The following is a 20,983-nucleotide window of genomic DNA, read 5'->3' as shown; positions in this document are numbered from 1 at the left end:
TAGAGACTACCAAAGTGGACTGGGCATTGATTACTCTGCTGAATATCATGAGACTAGCCTGCTTTTTGATTCCTAGTTTCTAATTTAATAGTTTCTCTACTTTCTATTCTTGCCGTCATGGTATGCTGTTCATATCCACTGTTGATCAAAGGTCTCATTGCTAATGCTCTGTTTCTAATGTGCAAGGGACTGTGAAATGAATTAGTAATGGTGACCAACATTTATTGAATATTTATTAGGTGATGAGCATTATTCAAGGTACTCTAAATGAATTATTTCATTTAATCTTTGGAACAACCTAAAAGATGGGTAGTGTCATTTTTCCTATTGTCCAAATGGGCCCTGGAGGAGCTAAGTGATGTGGCCAAGTTTACATAGCTAATATTCACTGGGAATGGAATTCAAACCCAAATAGTGTGACTCTAGTGTTTTCTTATGCCACTTCATTTTCTAAGACATTTGTCTGAAAAAAGTAATAAGTGTGAATAAAGTTGTTTGTTTGCTGCAGGTTGAGTCTATTTAGAGCTTTTAAATGTTTATTCTTGGTTCCCATTTTGTTCTAGCTTTGGGGGAAAAGACTATAATCAGGTGATTGAAGTGATACCCAAGAAGTAATGTTTAATTTTTGCTGATCCTCCATAAATCCTCTTCGTATTTATCATGATTAGTTTCTAAAAAACTATTAGTTTTAATCTCAGTATTAGATGTGCCAAAGTCAAATTCAGTAATGGTGACCTTGATCTGATATTTAAGTTTTCTGATAATTTCAGGGTAACTAAATCTTAAAAGCATTTATGAAGAAAACGAACAATATTAGTGTTGCACCATAGTATTTTGTTTTCAAGGCTGATTTATATGCTTAATAAAAATATCTCAGCATTCTAAATCATCGCCAATTTCTTCATTATGAGAAAATTAATGAGTATCTTGATTTTTATGATCATTTAAAAATGCACAATTGGTTTCTTTCATTGCAATAAACATACCTAAGGTTTTGGGGGTCAGAAGAAATTGAAAATTCTACCTGAAAATCCTCCTTTTAATCTGCTAGGTGAAATAGTCCCCATTTATGGTCACCTGCCATTTTTTTTTTTTTTAACAATCTCTTTATCAACATTCAGTTGGCAATTCTGTGCCTGTGGGTACCTTGGTTGTCTTTCCCAGTAGACTCTAGATAAATATGTTGTGGGTGAGAAATAGGTCTTCTTTGATTTTAATCTGTGCACAGTCCTTGCAAAAGATTAATAAATATAGATCCTAATACACATTGTCCTTCTGTCCTTTATGTGAATTCATCTGCTTTGTCTTTGGTAAACATTGTCATTTGGGCTTTGATACTCCAGAATCCTGTCATTCCCAACAAAATATAGTATATCTTCTACCATGATACATGGCCCTCAGAGAGCAGTGACAGAGCTTTGGTTGTTAGTGCTTTTTTCCACTAATGTATTTCTCAATGCCTTGGTAAAGGAAATGTCCTTTGGGCACCCTCAGGAATATAGCAGGACTGGGCGGGATCATGAGTCTCCTGATAAATCCAACTCAGAATTCCTATCTCCCTTAAACTTTGATTTCCTTTCTCTGCATTATTAAGGAGATTCCAAAACCAACTTTCTTAAATGGAGACAAGTGTTAAGTCCAAATTTTCACCAACAAACAAGTAAACTGTAGGAGCCACTTTCATCTTGTGTATGTGCTATTGCATTAACCCCCAAATCTCTGGTAAGCATAGCCATAGCAATAAATTCAGCCCAACCTGGGTCATAGTTTTTTCTTTTTCTTTGTTCTTGGGTTTCTGTCTGTTAAATGAGTAAAATCTCACAATTCTTTTGGTATGTAAGCAGTTTCTTCCTAGGTCAAACTTTCACTTTCTCTTCCTGGAACACAATAAGATGTGACCCTGGTAATGGGTCTAATGGCAACAAAGGGTAGTGTGGGTGAGTCTTGAGGATGAACATTCCTTTCGAGGCATCTGTTTCGAATGAAGCATGATGTGATCTTTAAGCAAGGGATGGCTAGTCTCTTGGAACCTGGGAGGATGACTTGTTTCCATTATCAAGGATGGCTAGTCCTCACCTGGATGTTTCTCACCTAAGGGAGTGGCAGGAATCGAAGGTGATTTAAGGTCATATAATACAATACTTGTCTATTACACATGATAGGGAATAAATTGCAAGATGAATTATGCTTCATAAGTCACATTGCTGTACTTTCCTGGGAAAGTAGAAAGTAAAGGAAACAAACAAAACAAACAAACAAAAATCCAGCCAAACCAAACCCCCTGATATTTTAGTTGCTTTCAAAATGGTAAGTGCTGTAGTATCCATTGAGCCTTTTCCTATTCAGTTTTAGAACCGCTTCTGCTGCTAGAGTGCTATCATTAGAATAATTCAATCATGGATATACTTGTATGGGCTAGGTTCAATTACAAAAAGACCAACTTTCTTTTTCTTTTTGTATCATATCTATTTACAAACACGCTTTAGAACTTTCACTTTCTTTTAAGTTCACTTATCTGGAGATTTATTGACAATGGAAGCATTCCATGTATTTTTTGTTTTGTTTTCTACATTCTTCATGGCTTAATCTTTATCAAATACTGTGCATCACTCCAAACCTGATCCAAACTGAACTAAATCAGAACTGCTTTTGAATAGTTCCACTTTTTCCTTTTCCAGGCAAAAAGAATATATATTAGATGTACAGCCTCTTTCATTAGAACATGATTCTCCCTTGTTCACATTTCAAATTCAGTTAAATTCTAAGAGAATTGTTTAGAAGCTACTTTGATATCTCTCTCTCTCTCTCTCTCTCTCTCTCTCTCTCTCTCTCTCTCTCTCTTACAGCAGGAGGGGCCTGCTTATATTTTACAGTTTGTTTAAAAATGATTCACTAGCTGCACAGACTCATCAGTGTAGATAAGAAGGACCCACCATTAGATCATCTAGTTTCATATTCCAGTCTAATACCAAAGCCACCCCCACAATGCATTTGTCAGTGATAACTTCTGTTTATCTAAAAGGTTTCAAAAAGCACTAGTACTTATAATATCTACCCAAGGTGTGATACATAGGATAAGAGGTCATGTAAGAAAACATTCTTCTTTTCACACTATAGGTTTACTTAAGTGCCACAAAAAATTTAAGAATCAATTGTCACATGAGTAATATTTTGACTTAGTTCCTACAGTAAGAATTTTCATATTCTAGAAATTGAAGTTTAGTAAACCTCCATCTGGAAATTCTCTTAAGTTAAAGCTTCCCTGTCTTACATGTAGGTATCTTACTTTTTATCTTTTTTTGTTTTTTTTTTTTTAAATTTCATATTATACATCTACAGAGTCATAGTAGGTAGTAGTATTTCAAGTATTCTGAGTAGCATTTATTATTTTTCACTTATGTATATGGAAATTGCTCCACATGTTAAAGTTAAAAGTAGCTAGATAATAACTTTCATTTCATTTCTTTCTCTGTCATGTGTTGACTGTCTCAGAATTTTCTTGAGCCTCTTATTCAAGAATCAGTGTAGTTCCTGTGTACAGTATATGCTCTACTTTGCTAATCTGACCTTATAAATCTCTCCCTGGTCTTTGCCTTTTACTTCCCTAACTTTGGTAGTATGTATTGTCATCTGCAATTTCCATACACACTTGTGGTAACAAGTGGAAAATAATCTCCTTGAGTTTAGGGGCTTCGTCTTACCCATCCCTATCAATGAACAATATGGTATATCAACTCAGTAAATGTGCTGAATGGGTAGGTGGATTAATTATTTTAATTAATTAATTAATTCTATTTTATTCTTATAATTTGATATTTATATGATAACATGAAAATTGTAATAATGTAAGTGTGATTTAATTTAATACATTTAGATTTATAGTCACATACTTGAGGAACTGTAACTCCATTACAGCATTATGGTAGAGTCATAGCTTTTGATTTATCTCTTCAATCTCTGCTCTAAGGAATTTTTAATTTGGCACATAATTTTCATATTTAATGGATATAAGTTTACTTGTGAACTATGTTCAACATCAGCATAAAAATTGTAGAATGCAATTATCTAGATGCTGACCTAAATTTTCACTAATCATGGAAAACTTACCCAGTCCAATCCAGTGACTTCTCCCACAAATTCAGGATTATTTTCTTAGTTACATTCCAATTTACAAGATATGTTTAGGTTGTTCTCTCCCTTGTCCTGGCCCTTCCTGCTGACTGATGGGCATATGTCTGTATGGCTGCATGTGTGTGTGGATTGTATGCATACGCACTTATGTGTGTGTGTGTAGCTATATTTTTTTGTGTATTTGTGTTTGTGTTTTTGTGTGTAGGTGTGTGTCTTAGCCACTAGTTGTGCTTGTGTGGGTACTTGTGTGAGTTTGTGTTGGAGGAACCCATTTCCATGACTAGTCTCACATTGATGGTACAGAAGGTTTGCTTTCATCTGATCTCACAAGCTTGTCACTTCTCTGTGTTGCCTTTGAAACCTCTGTGGTATCCTGATGTGGTGAACCCCCAGAGATGCAATCATTTCTACTGCCCCAAATCGTCAAAGCTGGGAGGCCATCACTCAGCTGAAGGGATTGCTTGGTGTATTGGCTCATCCCCGCCCCCCCCCCCCCCAGTTAATTTTGGACTCAGAAGAAAGGTGTAGATTTCCCTACACCAAATTTGAATGTGGGAGAAACTTTGGGAGAAGCATTTTAGAATATTGATTTCCCCTTGTTTCTTGGACTTGCAGACCTTAAGAAGGACAAATATATATCTACTTCTTTTTTTAATTCCTGACCTCCCACCTAGCTTCCTAACTGGGGTATAGAGATGGTTATTGGTAATAGGATAATCAAACTTTCTTTACCTACATTTTTCTTTCAAAATCTCCCTACCCTTCCCCTCTCATCTCCTTGACACATTCTTCTCTAACAACACAGAAGAAAATCCCATTTTGTGGGTTTGCATGACTCCTCTGTGGCCTTTCCTGCCTCACCTCTGTCATTGTCTTATGAAGCTAGTAGTTCAAAATTTGTTGTTCTTACCCTCAGCAGTTTACATGGGGTGGTAACTGGGAAGGAAAATAGAATATGCTGTTTGAGATATTAAGTTTAATTTGCTAAAAGTAACTCTTCATGAATCTTATTCCTTTTGAATTTGGTAATGCTTAGCCTTTAACAGGTGGCTGCTCAATTGCTGTAATTCAAGATGATTCAGGAGGTTCATGATGTTGACTCCCCTCAGTGGAAGAAAATATTCTGTGACAAGATTCCTGATGGTGCTGTTTCACCAAATTCTTCCTCTTCACTCCCTGACTTCCATTCTCTATTTCACTAGGACCATCAAGGAAAAGATCATGATGACCCAGTGGACTTGAAATGCTCTCTTCTAGAACTTTTGTGAAACAGTGGCCCTATTTGTATCATACTAAAGCAGCTCCAGCTGTTCTCAAACTCTAGGTAGCTTTCTCTTGCCATCTCTGGACCTGAGGGAAAGTGGAGGTACATCCACTTCCTGGGGCAGCAGCAGGTCCAAGAATGGCCTTGGCTGTGGTTTCTGGAGAAATTCATTTTACAGTGGACTGACTGCAAACAACTAGTGGTGAGAAGTTGCTGGGAATTTCAAACAATAAAGACATATTCTAACTGCTTTCAATAATAACAAAATTTTATTTATTCATCTACTTGTTTATTCATTTATTTAATAATTTGCCCATTACACTGCCACGGGACTAAATGTCAGGCAATTAGGAGACCGATTAGGATTTTACCATACTGTAAAAAGTGGTTTTCCCTCTGACAGCCACTTGGGTCTGTGACCAGATTTTCTTTGTCAAGTAGGTAAAACCATCAACTAGGAAGGGGAGGAAGAAGTAGCAGGAGTAAATACTTGAACAGACACACAAATATATGAAACAGCCTCAAGATGGAATATGAAGAGAAGCCACTCAAGGACACAAGGATTTTTCAGTAGCATTGAAATTATAACTGGGTTCCAGATCACAAATATGTCAGAGTTCAAATCTTTCATTTCATAGTTCATTTGTAAAATCTTTTTATTCAATGGAAGTTAACAACCTGGATATGGAGCAATGAAAATAAATGGATTGGTTCAAAGTTGGTGTATTTCTAGAAAAGCAAAATGGAATGGCAAGTGGCAAGACAGTTCAAGTCTCATAAAGATCTGCTTTAAGTGATGGTCATAGAAAATAGGGAAGAAAACTATAAAATGGAGAAATAAACTATTTGTAGGACTCAGTGAGGCCGAAGAATAAGCCTACCAGAGAAAAGGGAAGAAACAAGGTGGACAAGAAGTAGACATGAGAGAGCAAAGCACTAAAATTTAAATCTCAGGGCCTGGGAATAGCAAGGTGAGAAAAGGATGCCAGGCAGTCACCAGGGGAGGGAATGGGGAAGGAGGGAGGAAAGCGGTGCAATTAGAGGAAGTCAGGGTAAAGGGAGGATGCAGGGCCCACCTGAACACACATTCCTTCAGGTTAATGACCTCCAGGAAGCCATACATCCCTGTTTCTTGCACAGAAGATAAACATAACTGTGCCCCCAATACTGGCTGAGTATGACTGTGATTTATTGATGTCTGGAAACTCAAGTACATAACACAATGCCTGGGATATAATCAGGGCTCATTATATTTTTATTGAATGAATAAATGCTCTAGAGGTGATAGGGAAGTTAATATGCTTCAAACCTATTTATTTTTCATATGAGACAAATCAAATGGCATTCTTTGTTGTCTACCAAAGAAAGTAGTAAAAAAAAAAATGGAAGTGAAGTTGAGAATGCAGAAGTTATGGGAGTTCTTTATGGAAAAAAGCTTGGCTCAGGTATGGATGATTGTCATCACAGTAACCAATAGATTACTGTCTAACTACATAAGAAAAAAAGACTGTTAACTAGTCCAACTCATCCCCCCAAAATTCATAATTTTCATGAAACATTTTTTTTGACATTAAATCTTGGCCAAAATGATCTGGAAACAAGGCAGAAAAAGTGAGTAGAGTCAGGTTAGGGTGTTCTCTGTGTCTCATCTGCATCCCACAGTTCTTCATCGTTGAAAGGACTTTTCTGCTTTTGGTTCCATGGAATAAGGAGACAGTCCTATAGCTTATGTTCTTTAGCTTTCCTCTCTGTGTGTCCACACTGCTTTCATCCAGGGCTGATCAGTAGGTTCATGCCCAGTCTCCTATCTACTCACAGTCATCAGGGTGGAGAAGTGAGAATTGGAGCCGCTAGCAATGGCCTCATGGCCATGGGATTCTACAGAAATGCGGAACATTAATTTCTTTCCTATTGATAGACATTTCTTATTCTTATCTTACATTTTAGCAATGCGTTTGTGTCCTTAGGACTTTATTAACATGCTTGAAATCATGCTAAAATCTTTAAGGTTATTGTACATTGTTTTAATCTTTCAAATAAACGTAGGAGCAGAGTTCTAACAACTTTTAAAATAACCATTTTAATAATAGTTAATAATGTGTTTGACAATGATTAATGAAAAGAAAATATATAGATTCAAAGATTAAATTTCTAGATATTTTATTCCTTTACTACCTTCATATTAGAGGGATTTAAATGTTCTTTATTCAGCAAATGTGTAGAGACCTAATTTTGTTCATCCTTTGAAAAACGAATTAAGAGTCTGAAAGCTTAGTTAAGATGATATTTTTTGATATAGAAGACTATTTATGAATTTAAACTTGTAAATATACATTATTCCTTTGTGGAAATCTAGTACATTTTTTTGTTTTCTCATGTTCTAAACATTGGGAGTCTGTGTAGTTGGTAAAATTTTGGATTTTGCCGTCAATCTTTTCCAAGATAACTGCTTGGATAAGTGTTTTAGTCAGCCTTTTCACTGCTATGACCAAAAACTTGACAAGAACCGTGTTAGAGGAGGAAAAGTTTATTTTGGTGCTCACATTTTCAGATGGCTCAGTCCATAGCTTAGGGCTGGAGTTGAGGCAGAATATCATAATGGATGAGTGTGGTAGAGGAAAGCAGCTGGAGACATGATACAAGGAAGGAGAGAGAAAGGTAGTGAGAGAGCACTCTGCTCAACCACCACAAAATATATACTCCAAAGGCTGCCTGCAGGGACCCACCTCCTCCAGCCTCACCCTACTTGCCTACAGATACCACCCAGTTAATCCCTAGCAAGGATTAATGCACTGATTAGATTAACATTCTCATAACCCAATCATTTCACCTCTAAATTTTCTTGCATGGTCTTACACTTGAGCCTTTGGGGAACACCTAATCTTTAACCTACAAGAGTAAGTAAAGTTTTGCTTAAAGCAAATTGATCAGGAAATTCTCCCCACCAACTCTCCCAAAATCAAATATAGAGAAATTTAATCTTTGAATTTTCAAAGGAAGTTTGGGAATTCTAATTCCCACATCACCAGGTTCCTTAGGTACACTTCTGGTAAAAACAAAAACAAACAAACAAACAAAAGCAAAAAACAAACAAACAAAAAACTACAATAATTTGTGGGCTCAAAACTCACAGGGCCCAGGTGCTCATGTTCTAGGTCACTGTAGGGTTTCTGTGGGTTAGACTGCTGCTTGAACTCCTATACATATAGGACAGGCACTTCTTTGCTAAGCTAAATTATTGAAATAAGACCCCAGCAGTAAGTGGACTATATTTCAAGGATATTATTAAACAGAGACATTAAGGAAGAGAAATCACCAGATCATTTCTACTATATGATGGCTGATTGCCCAATATATGAGGATGGAAGAATTTGATTTGGTGTAAGAACTTTAAATCACTGTGTATGTGTTTGTGTGTGTGTGTGTGTATAGGGGTAGTGGTGGCAGGAAGTGAAGGATAGGCTGACTCTTAGGGTGGTAGAATATACTATCAATACTTCAAGCTACAAATAAACTATAACCTTTAAATTTTTTTTAGTATAAAGCATTGTTTCTTAAAGCAGACTTCTTTAAAATTCAGATTCCCAGGACTTATATCACATTTCTCAAATCAGAGATTCTGAGGTTCAGGATTGGGAATTTGTATTTTTTTTTTTTTTTTTTTTTTTTTTTGCAATTTGGGATGAGTTGGGCTGGGGATTGAACCCAGGGCTCTATGCATGTTAGGCAAGCACTCTGCCACTGAGCTACATCCCAACCCCCCACCTCTTCTTGGTTTTATTTTGAAACAGGGTCTTGCTAAATTATCCAGGCTGGTCTCAAACTTAAGGTTCTTCTGCCTCAGCCTCCTCGGTAGCTGGGATTACAGGTGTGCACCACTATGTCCAGTGGGAATCTATATTTTGACAGATTCCCTTAATGACTCTTATGAGTTCAGAACAACTGTGACTGTAAGCAAACAAGGTCTTGTCTGCTTTCTGTCACTTGAACCACTAAAGTCCATATGCTTCCTTTTACAGTCAAGATAGATTTTAGCATGGCACCCTAAAACCACAGCTCACTGGGTTACTACAATAAAGCACTTGCAAATTTTAGTTCAAGCAAAATGCAAGGATTCCAGAATCCTAAAATCCCTACTGTCTGATAACAATCTCATTATTTTGGGCATCAATAATTTTTGATCTCTTTATGTGAAATACCTCATTTGGAGAAGCTCTTGAGTGTTTCTTGTCTGTGAAGTAAAATGAAAATATGAGAGTGCAGAATAACACAGTAAAAAAAGGGAGGTAGTTGTATATTTTATAATAGTGCTGTTTGTATTCCAAAATTATTTAGAATATTATTTTTTAAATAACAAAGTTAATGCATTAGAAATGGATTTCAACTTGCTAAAACATGGAATTCTAAAGTATTTTTTTTAGTACTGTACCTATTATATAAATAGCTTTTTAGACTAAAAATGACTTTGTGTTATAGAGACCCTGAAAAGGTCAGGAGGCTCCTGTGGGAAAATATATAGATAGGTTTAAACTACCTGGGAAACAACTGGTTTCACCATCTCTGCCAAAACCATGTATTGTGTATTATTGCTCATGGGTTGTTGAGTAGCCATTGCTACTAACATTGCTGAGCATTTGGGGCATGTGATTTCTGTAGGAACTGACAAAATTAATTACTTGTACCTCCTTGAACCTAACACAGATGATGTTCAACTCAGTGCAAATCTAGAATCCTGAGATTTTTTTTTTTTTTTTTTTGCCCCTAAAACTCTGGGACTTTGAAAAGATTTTCCCTAAGCAATAGAGATTTCAGCTCAAGAGCCCTGTTTCAGTGTCTGCCATAAATGATCCCCTGGTGGATGTCTTGCATATACCTTTCACCTCTGTGGATCTGCTTTTGTTTTGAGTTCTTTGCTTCTCTGCCCTGACATGCATTTCATTCAATAAGTTTATAGCAGCAACAGAGAAGAATAAGTTTTCCTCAGGCAGTTTGACATTATCAATGGGCCAAAACAAAGGAGCTTTTGTGTTGTCCTTATGGCATTTTCAGGATTTCATTATTTGATCTAGTAAGAGATTCTTGCAAATTTAAATATTTTATGAGTTTAAATCAATTTTCCATTTTATCTTTTCAAAACTGCTTTTACTTTAATGTTATCCTGGACATAATCTTTGAAAAACAAAATGCTCCTGCTCTCAACACTTGATTTTTCCTAGGAAAAGTGCCAAGAATTCAACTTCAGTAATTTATATCTGTTGATTGAAAGCTTGATTTCATTTTGAAGAAAGCCCTTTTACTTTAAAGTAGTACCACAATTGGCATGTGTAGAACTTTTACCTTTAATTAAGAAATAAAGGTTTTATTTTTTCTCTTAAAGTGATTTTAGGTATCAGGTGGGTGAGGAGATGGAAGGTAAGCAGTGCTTCAAGGTTACAGCTGAAATGGTGTCTATAAGAGTAAGTAAGGGGCTGGGGATGTGGCTCAAGTGGTAGCACGCTCACCTGGCATGCTCGGGCGCTGGGTTTGATCCTCAGCACCACATAAAAATAAAATAAAGATGTTGTGCCCACCGAAAACTAAAAAATAAATATTAAAAAATTCTCTCTCTCTCTCTCTCTCTCTCAAAAAAAAAAAAAAAAAAAAGTAAGGCTGGAGTTGAGATACAGTGAAACTAGAGGTAGCCCCAGAGAATCTTTCCAGAGTGTTCCTTGCACCCTAGGGGTGGAAAAACTCACCTAGGGGTAGTTTCCTGAAGAATTTTGGAGTTTTTAATTTGTCATCATATTCCACCAGAGCTCTGAACTATTTGGCTATCAGTAACAAAGACCCCAATAATGGCAGCTTAACCAAGTTAGAATTTTTCCCTTACATAAATTTTAAAAATAAGTAATTATGGTGGGTTTAATTGTGGCCCCCAAAAGATATGTCCTACCCTACTTCCCCTTACCTGTGAATGTGAGTAGACAGAAATAGGGTCTTTGTGGATATTAAGTGGAAAAATGAAGTCAAATTGGATTAGGGTATGCCTTAGTGCTATGACTGTGTCCTCTTTTTTTTTTAAAATTTATATATGACAGTGGAATGCATTACAATTCTTATTACATATATAGAAAACAATTTTTCATATCTCTGGTTGTATACATAGTATATTCACATCAATTAATGTCTTCATACCTGTACTTTGGATAATAATGTTCATCACATTCCACCATCATTAATAACCCCATGCCCACTCCCTTCCCCTCCAACCCCTCTGCCCTATCTAGAGTTTGTCTATCTCTCCCATGCTCCCTCTCCCTATCCCACTATGAATCAGCCTCCTCATATCAAAGAAAGCATTTGGCATTTGGTTTTTTGGAATTGGTAACTTTACTTAGCATTATCTTCTCTAACTCCATCCATTTACCTGCAAATGCCATGATTTTATTCTCTTTTATTGTTGAGTAATATTCCACTGTGTTTATATGCCACATTTTTTTTTTATCCATTCATCTATTAAGGGCATCTAGGTTGGTTCCACAGCTATTGTGAATTGTGCTGCTATAAACATTGATGTGGCTATGTCCCTGTAGTATGCTGTTTTTAAGTCCTTTGGGTGTAGACCGTGGAGAGGGATAGCTGGGTCAAATGGTGGTTCCATGCCCAATTTCCAAGAAATCTCCATACTGCTTTCCATATTGGCTGCACCAATTTGAAGTACCACCAGCAGTGTATGAGTATACCTTTTCCCCCACATCCTCATCAATACTTGTTTGTATGCATAATAGCTTCCATTCTTACTGGAGTGAGATGAAATCTTAGAGTGGTTTTGATTTGCATTTCTCTAATTGCTAGTGATGATGAACATTTTTTCATGAACTTGTTGATTGATTGTACATCATCTTCTGAGAAGTATCTCTTCATGTCCTTGGCTCATTTGTTGATTGGGTTATTTGTTTTTTTGGTGTTTAGCTTTTTGAGTTCTTTATATACCCTAGAGATTAGTGCTCTATCTGATGTGTGAGAGATAAAGATTTGTTCCCAAGATGTAGGCTCTATATTCACCTCACAGATTGTTTCTTTTGCTGAGAAGAAACTTTTTAGCTTGAGTCCATCTCATTTATTGATTCTTGATTTTAATTCTTGCACCGGAAGAGTCTTATTAAGGAAGTTGGGACCTAATCCTATATGATGGAGATTAGGGCCTACTTTTTCTTCTATTAGACACAGGGTCTCTGGTTGTATTCCTAAGTTCTTGATCCATTTTGAGTTGAGTTTTGTGCATGGTGAGAGATAGGGGTTCAATTTCATTTTGTTGCCTACGGATTTCCAGTTTTCCCAGCACCATTTATTGAAGAGTCTATCTTTTCTCCAATGCATGTTCTTGGCATCTTTGTCTAATATAAGATAATTGTAGTTTTGTGGGTTAGTCTCTGTGTCCTCTATTCTCTACCATTGGTCTACCTGACTGTGTCCTTGGATATAATGATGCACAAAGAATGGGTCATAAGACTTGGAGATTAGAGTGGAGATTAGCATGATTCCTCTACCAAACAAGGATTGCTAGTGTAAATAGTAAGAGGTAAATACAAATTAAAAATAAAAGACTTACTTCTCCCAATGAGCATTTAATCTAGAAAGCTTTTTATTTCTTTTTCTCTTTGAATGTATATATTTTAAAAGCAGAAAAAAAAGCCTCTTCCAGCCTTATGCTCTCCAGGAATGTCTTTCTCAAGTACCTGTGAGTCATCTCTTTGAACGCAATCATTAAGGAAAATGGAGCTCCTATTTCCCATTTTCTCTGAGAGTAAGAGCTTAACTTCAGCAGGAACCTCTCTGCAAAACTACCTTCTATTATGAGAATATGAGTATATTTTTCTTTTGGATAAATCAGGTTAGCAAACATAGATGACCATTTCAGTTAGCATGTGTGACAAATGGTGTTGTCAGGTCCACTTAGTTGAGGACTAGTTATTGTTTATCTTGACAGCATGAGTGAAATGGGTTGTACTGGTTTAGCTGCCTCAAGGAGTATAATTTTTTCCCCCTGTTTTTGAAGTTTCTTTGTGGGTTTCCCGTGATGAACATCACATTGTAAGTAAATACTTACTGGATAATAAAATTGTTTTCCTTCTCTTCTTCCTTTGTTGAAAGATTTTCTAGAATTGGAGATTTCATTTTTAATTATATTTACTCAACACTAGCAACCATCAGAAGTCAGAGATGCAAGGGGATATTCACAACTTAGAGGCTTCATACTGATTTTGAACTCGTAGCCTCCAGAACTGTCAGAGAATCATTTTTGGTTGTTTTAAGCCACTCTAGAAAATTATTATGGCTGCCTTAGGAAATTAACACAATAATTTAGGCCTGATGTCGTATCTGCATCTTAGCAGCAGGATGGAGGGAGGGGCCAAGGGCCAACATCAGTTGTTTCATAAGGAAGTTTCCTGAAAGCTATTATTATAGAAACTTCTACTTATTTGCCTTTGGATAGTGCTAAAAGGTCACAAAGCCACAGCTAACTTCTTGGAAACGTGTTTATTCTAAATGGCCATGTATGCTGCTAAAAAGTCTATAAACTGTGGAGAACAGGGACATCAAGGACAGTTTACAGTGTCTAAATGTTCCCATCTGTCCTTTTCCTATGTTCTTTTCCTGAATACATTATAAAGTCTTTCTCTCATTCTTAACTGAATTTACAGCCTCTCATACTTTTTTTTCTCCCTGGGATTGTGAGAGTCATATTTTGTAATTTGCATTAGGTCTGAGATGTTATTTAGTAAAAAATATTTTCATAGATTGTACTGAAGCCCCCCCCCAAAAAAATTTGATGTCTGAAAATATACTGAAAAATGAGGTCTGTCTCAAGTAGTAAGATTTCTGATGCAGCAGGTTGAAATTGGGAGTTCTTCACTACAGTTGGACTGTTAGCAGGAACATGAATTCAAGAAGAGACAGAAAAATAGAACTGCCCTTAATACTGCATACATGACCTAATTATTATATTACAACATGTGGCACTGATTTTAAAATAACCCTCTGTCTTCACGCAGGCCTGGATATTCTAGGAAATATAAGTGGAAGTAACCTCAGTAAATAGTCAAAAATTCATGTGAGAATTTACAGAAAAATCTTAAGAATCATTTTAATTTTTAGCTTTTATCATACTCTGAAATTAAATGATGGGGTCTTTTAAAAAGGTCTCAATTTAGTTTTATATTGAATATTAATTTGGGGATGTGAAGGAAGTGATGGTGGTGGGGTCTCTGGGTTGTAAGCTTTTTTTCTTCAATATCTCCAAATCTTATGACAAATGAAGTTCCCATCAGCTTCACAAAACATTGAAAGACATTTAATTAGTTTTCATGTCTTTGAATAAAGAGAGATTTTTCATCTTTTTTCATGATTGAGTCTTCAGTTTAGCTGCTCCCCTGCTTTGTTCTTGGCATGTTCCTGCTTCATTTCAGCAATGTGTACAGCCCATTCTTGTTTGCACTAAAGGTTGTCATATGGATTGTTTTGACTGTTTCCATGACATGTAAATGGACAAGGATTTTAAAAAATGTTCTCGGCCCTAAAACAAACCATATTTATTTACACATCTAGGTAACCAGACCTCCTCTTAAACTTTATCACTTGTTCTTCTTCTGGATGAAAAGAGAATATTTTTGTACTTATTTATGAGAGATTGGCAAAATGCCTGTTAGCTCTCTAACCTCCTGTTAAACATTGCTATGGACCTTCACCTGCCCTTTCAGTTACTCATAGTGCTCTTGAACACAGGCTTCCACCTGTCTGTCCACAGCTAGTTGGACAGAACTTCCATCTAGTAGGGCAGATTGGCAAATGAGGCTAGAGTCTGAGCAGGGCCTGAGAAGCCTTCAGCTTTTCAGAAAGCAGAGTTCCCTAAGGTAGGCATCCCTAACAGCTGAGCTCAGAGTAGCAGGAAGGGGAAAATGCCAGGAGAGACCATTCAAAGTTAGTATCATACAGTAAATGTCCCTATCATTTATGTCTGAAGGTTAGAGCTGGTTATGCAGATGTAGCATCCATTTGTATAGAGGGGATAGCTGAAGTTTTCTAGGAAAAAGGCGATTTCAACAAAATCTCAGGCCAACCTTGGGGAGAAGGAAACGGAGTCAGAGATGCGGTAGTGGAGGCCAGTGATGACAGTGACTGAGACAAAGCCCTTAGGTTGAGAAGCCAGTTTCAGTAGCATGTAGGAAACCAAGTCTGATTGTAGTGGGATAAAGAAACAAGCAAATGAATTACAAACAGCCCCTTTGGGAAGTTGTGTGGAAAAGGTGAAGGAGGAGGATGGAATAGTTGATGGAGGTTACCTGGTGGCAGAAAAGCTGAGAAGACTCTTTGTAGCTTTGCATATAGAAGCAGAAAGGGAGAGATCAATAATGAGTAAAAAATAAGGGAAAACCATTGTTAGTAGGGGAAGAAGCACAGGCTTTAGACTCTGATGGTGCTTTCTAGAATCCTGTAACCATATGGTGCTGCTCAGGTTAACTGACCTTCCTGAATGATTTTCTTCATCAGTACAATAAAGACAAAGTTGAGTACAATAGACTGACTCCTACTATGACAGCAGCAAGAGGTAAGATGGCAATGTGTTAGCGAAGGAGAGAATTGTAGGGATTGTCAATGACAGCACATTCATTTTACAAAAAACACCACCCCGAGGGGTGGAGTGACCTGATTCAAGTTATGCAGGTAGTTGGAGAACTAGAATTTGCACCTAGGATTTCTGATTTTTAGTCTTCTGTTGCAGCACTGACTGAGAAGAGAAGCCTATAAGAAAAATGCTATCAGTAAAGTTCTTTGCTTGGCTTAAAAATTAAACAGTGTAAGTTTGGTTAGGAAGGTATAAAGGAGAGCTGGCTCCAACCCAGTTCATCTGGGAAAGACTCTGGGGATTTTAGCTTTCCATGAGTATAACATAAGCCAATAGTACAACCTTCTAAGAAAGGGTGATGTGGGGATGACTCAAACCAAGAAGGTTGGCCCTCACGGGAAGTGCTCTGCCCAGTGCTGCACATCACTTCCATCAGGCCACTCACAACTCTCTGTGGAGGCTGGGATCAGTGAGCAGGGTGTAGTGCTATTTAGACTTTAGAGAAGTTGAAGGGATATTACTGAGTTCCTGGCTACCCCAAGTGAAGATTTTAGGGCCCACTGAAAAGTAAAAACCTACCTAGGACTGACAGAGTAAAAATTGCCTCAAACTAAAAAGGAAAAAGCAGCCTTTCCTTCCTCAGTTGAGAGGACAGATATAAATAAGTCAGCTGCAACATTAACAGGACATTATTTCTCCCAAAGTCAAGTAGTAGCTCTATATGTCTTAATGGGTCCAGTGTTTGAGAGACTAATGCTTTCCTATGAATGATGCACCAAGGTCTCCTTTTTAATTCCTACCTATTCCTGGGGACATCAAATTGCCAAACTAACTTTGCTTAATGATAGTATACAATTCCTAGTAATCCATGTTTTTCTTAATCTTGCCACAAAAACAGCAGCCAATCCAGAACTGGTTCCTGCTTCCTTTCAATCCTCCTCAGAATCTTTTAGAGAACTCCACCTTTAGAAAGGATGCCTCCTTCCTAGGCTCTAGTGGAGCACCTTGTGCTGGAACATCCTCCCTTGCTGTATCTGGATTTGTTGGGCTTGTGCTTGGTGGTCTTTGGTGGATTAGCCTTAATAAATTGTTGATGTCATGGGTCTTATGCACTCTTCCATATCTTTCAGAGACTCTACATGAATGTATTAGGATGGCCTATTTGACATGATTCTGGGGGCAATGAATGAGCAAGACATCGAGCAGCCTTTTGGAGTACCTGCTAAAGGTTGGTAATGATAGAGTAAGGCTCTGTTACACTAACTTAAAATTTTTAGATAATGCTTCTGTTTTGTTAGTGGACAATTAGTAATATCCACAATGTTAGCAGCCCCTCTTATTTCTGAAAAGTCCACTTAGAGGGGACATAGATAAGACAATGTGCCAAGTGTTTCCAGGTACTATTTCATTTAATCTTCATAGCGTTCCAAATTTCAGATTGGGAAAGTAAAGTTCTAAGGAATTCAAATTAGCTAGGTGGTAAGTGGCAGAGTTAGGATTTGAACTTAGTGCTGTTAGCTACTGCTAAACTTTTCTTTATAGATTTTCAGTAGATTCCAGCATGGTAAGTTTTAACTGTGGCTTTCCCCAACTCATATTGCCTCCTGCACCAGTTAAGTTTCAGACAAATCTTTTAAATTTTGTTAATTGCAAAATGGATCTTCAGTAGGGGAGGTACTTGGTGTTCTTGGGCATCCTTTGCATGGATAGATGCATTTCCAATTCTGATGGAAGCCATTGCTTTCTGAATCTGGCTTCAGTTTTTCAAGATCTTCTCTGCTACCTCCATATAGACAGAGTCTCCAAAGTAGACCTAGAATCCCTTTGAAGTTTAAGAGATCATTGAACATTACTGCAAGTTTTTATGAAGTTTTCTAAATCTTTATTGCCTTTTTTTTTTTTTGGTAAATGTCTTGGTTAATTAGAAAAGTGCAGTGGTAGATTGACTTTGGTTTTGTTTCCTTGAAGAGCCTTGAGATTCCAGACTTCTCAGCTTGGTAGAGCTTAGTTGGCACCAAGTACAGTTTGTTCTCAGTGAAATTCATGTGGTTATGGCCAGTGAAATAATTTCTTTCATGCTTGTGAGACCCCCAAAATAACCAGAACTTTCTTCTCTCTAGGAAATTTTCATTGACTGTGTCAAAAGGCCAGCCAATTACTAATCTATGAGGACTAGGGGATTCATATGGGGTCTTTGCCTATACCTCTTCCCTTAAGAACTTCAGGAGCAAGTATTTACTAAAAATGTAACCACCAAGATGGGGTCCCAGCCTTTCCATCAGGTTTGGACTCAGGTCACCTTGATCTTTGCCAAAATCTCTTGCCAGTAGTAAAAAGTCTCTGATTAACCTTGTCCTGTCACTGGAATTGAGTGAAAGCTTACCTACTGAAGAAATTATTCCTTTGTGTGGAAATAGAAGAATGTTATCATTTGATAAGTTGAAAAGTTGGAGGGTGGAAAACTAGCTGAGGGAGCCCGAGGGGGAGATGGGACACATTTGATAGCATTTACAATGGCAATATTGAATATTGTGGGATGATTTCATAGGCATAATAGGAAAATGTGATATTTATTATATGTTTGGAGTAATAAATATTTTACAGGAAAACATCCTATTCTTGGCAGGAAGTTGTACTTCCTGATCTAAAAGTTCTTTTCTATATCTAACTTATTTGATTGAATCGATGTTTCTGAGTTGTGAGGAAATGTATCTAGACACTACAGCTACAGAAGAAGGGCAAAAGAAGACAAAATGTTTCTTTGAAATATATTTCTTAGGAGAAAGCAGCAGAGTCCAGTACAAACAAACAACACATACACATATATACAAGATTTGAAATCAGAAAGATAAAAAAATCAAGCCTCTGCCTTGCTACTATTGGATAATTTGGATGTTGGATAATTTGCATACTCTCTGAACATTGATTTTCTTATCTATAAAAGTGAGAAAATAATCCTCACTTTATAGGGTTTTTGTTAAGATTGAATAAAAGAACAGAAGAAAAGGGCCTGTGACATACAACAAATGATACTTTAAATTATGATTTAGGTCTTACAAACAGATGGGGCCTCAAAGCCAAAGAATTGGCAGATGAGAACAGAAAAAAGTTAACTCTACATCCAAGAATTGCTTTAAAATATAAAACACATTAAAGTTCATGTTAAAGTAAGATGAACTTTAGTTTAAGCTTTGAACTAACAAAAGGCTGTTTGGAGGGAAATGAAAGGAGAACAAAAGGGAGTCCACACTCTGAGGGAGACTCCCAAGGGCCCTTTGGCTCCACCCTTTGGCAAGAGGAAATACCTGGAGGGATAAGTGAGGAATTCACTAAAGCACCTGGCTCTGGAGACTCCTTGTTTCCTTTCCCAGACTTTTTAAGAGTCTGGCAATCAAAAGTTTTTCTCTCTTTTTCGTAGAGAGGCTTACAAGAGGGTATTCTTAGAGTCCAATTACAGGAATTTGTTTCCATTTACAATTAGCCAGTGATTGCTCAACCAAGGGCAAATAAAGGAGGTTCTAGGAACTCAAAGGGTAATAGCTATGTAACTATGTAACTCTTTCATAAAGATCTTCTTGATGCTCTAGACCTCATTCTAGACCTCCTTCAGGTGATAGTTGATGAGACTGCAATACAATTCAGATTCATCTAGCCTGTCTACCCTTTAGACTATTTCATTATTGATGCATTTTCCCTCCCTCTCCTATAAAAAAACTATCTCCACTGACTTCAGGCTCACTTATATCCAAATTATATATAAAACATAGTTAAAGCATCTCTTTAAACATTCTTTGGCTACTCCCTTTTCATGGAACTCTCTTTCCTTTGGATTATGTAAGTTAGGATGATTGCTAATTATTGTGTTTGGATTATTATATTTCTCCATGACTGCATTGTTAAATTTAAGGGCTGAGCTATATCTCTTACTTTTTTTGTGTTTCCCTTAGCATCTATTATTAAGGGTGCTTAATAGCCAATACAAAAATATTAAAATTATAATATTATAGTATGCTGAAGTGAAATAAATTAATTTTTTGAACAATTATGGAAATGATATGCAGAGAGAACAGAAAGTGGCAATTCTCTTTTAATTTCCTCTTGCTTGGATTTAAGGGGAAATTGGTTTTAAATTAGTCAAGTATAAAAATGATCTGTTTTTCAAAAGTCTTGTCAAGGAAAGACTACACCATGAAACTTTCGAAGTCCTCATTTGATATGGTTTATTTTGTTCCATGTGTTGTAGCATAAGCTCCTGCTATTTTTTTTGGTGGTACTGGAGATTGAACCCATGGCTTTGTGCATTTGAGGCAAGCACTCTACCAACTGAGCTAAATCCCCAGCCCACCCTGCTATTCTTATTCCAAAGAAATTATTGCATTATTCAATGAGTGGTGTTGATTTTTTTTTTTTTTTTTTTGTTAAGCAACTCATGCTAGACTGCAATACATCCACTAGATGGCAGTCAATTGTTGGATGATGAGAGAACCCGAACATCAGTTATTTTTTGGGATTGGTATATTTCCACTGAGCTGTCTCAGTCAACAGGCCTTGCCAATAACTCCTTAATTTCTATAAAGTTTTTCAACATTAGCTTTCCAGAGATTTTAAAAGTGATTGCAAAACATTCTGTGAAATATACCAGCCAGATAGTTTTCCACTACCACATCTAACCCTAGACTGACCTTTTATTTCACCTAATTTTCTTAAGCCATAAATGGTGTCCTGACTTAACATGGGAATTAAATTACAACAAGAAAAAAAATGCACTATCCAGAGTAATGGATAAAATCACACAAATTCTTCTTTTATATGAAACCTTCACTTCAATTTTTTTTTTTTACAAATTATTATTATTTTTTAAACAAAGGAGTGAGATATAATCGTGCCCATCTGTAAGGACTTTCTAAAAGAGCCACATGAACATTGTCTCATTTTGGAATGAGTGTTAGCACGTGCACTTGACATGTCCTGTGGATATTTGA

At 36.8% G+C, this 20,983-nt stretch overlaps 1 non-coding gene across 1 annotated transcript; it reads right to left on the bottom strand.

Moving 5' to 3' along the window:
• Positions 1 to 9,080: 9,080 nt before the first annotated feature.
• On the bottom strand, positions 9,081 to 9,153 carry Trnav-aac (transfer RNA valine (anticodon AAC)). The gene has a single exon. It is a non-coding gene; the product is annotated as a tRNA-Val (tRNA).
• Between the last annotated feature and the right edge of the window lie 11,830 nt (positions 9,154 to 20,983).

The sequence above is a fragment of the Urocitellus parryii genome, chromosome 8 (genome assembly GCF_045843805.1).
Source record: "Urocitellus parryii isolate mUroPar1 chromosome 8, mUroPar1.hap1, whole genome shotgun sequence".
NCBI lineage: Eukaryota > Metazoa > Chordata > Mammalia > Rodentia > Sciuridae > Urocitellus > Urocitellus parryii.
Note: the sequence above shows the minus strand (reverse complement) of the source record. Positions and strands in the feature narration are given on the sequence as shown.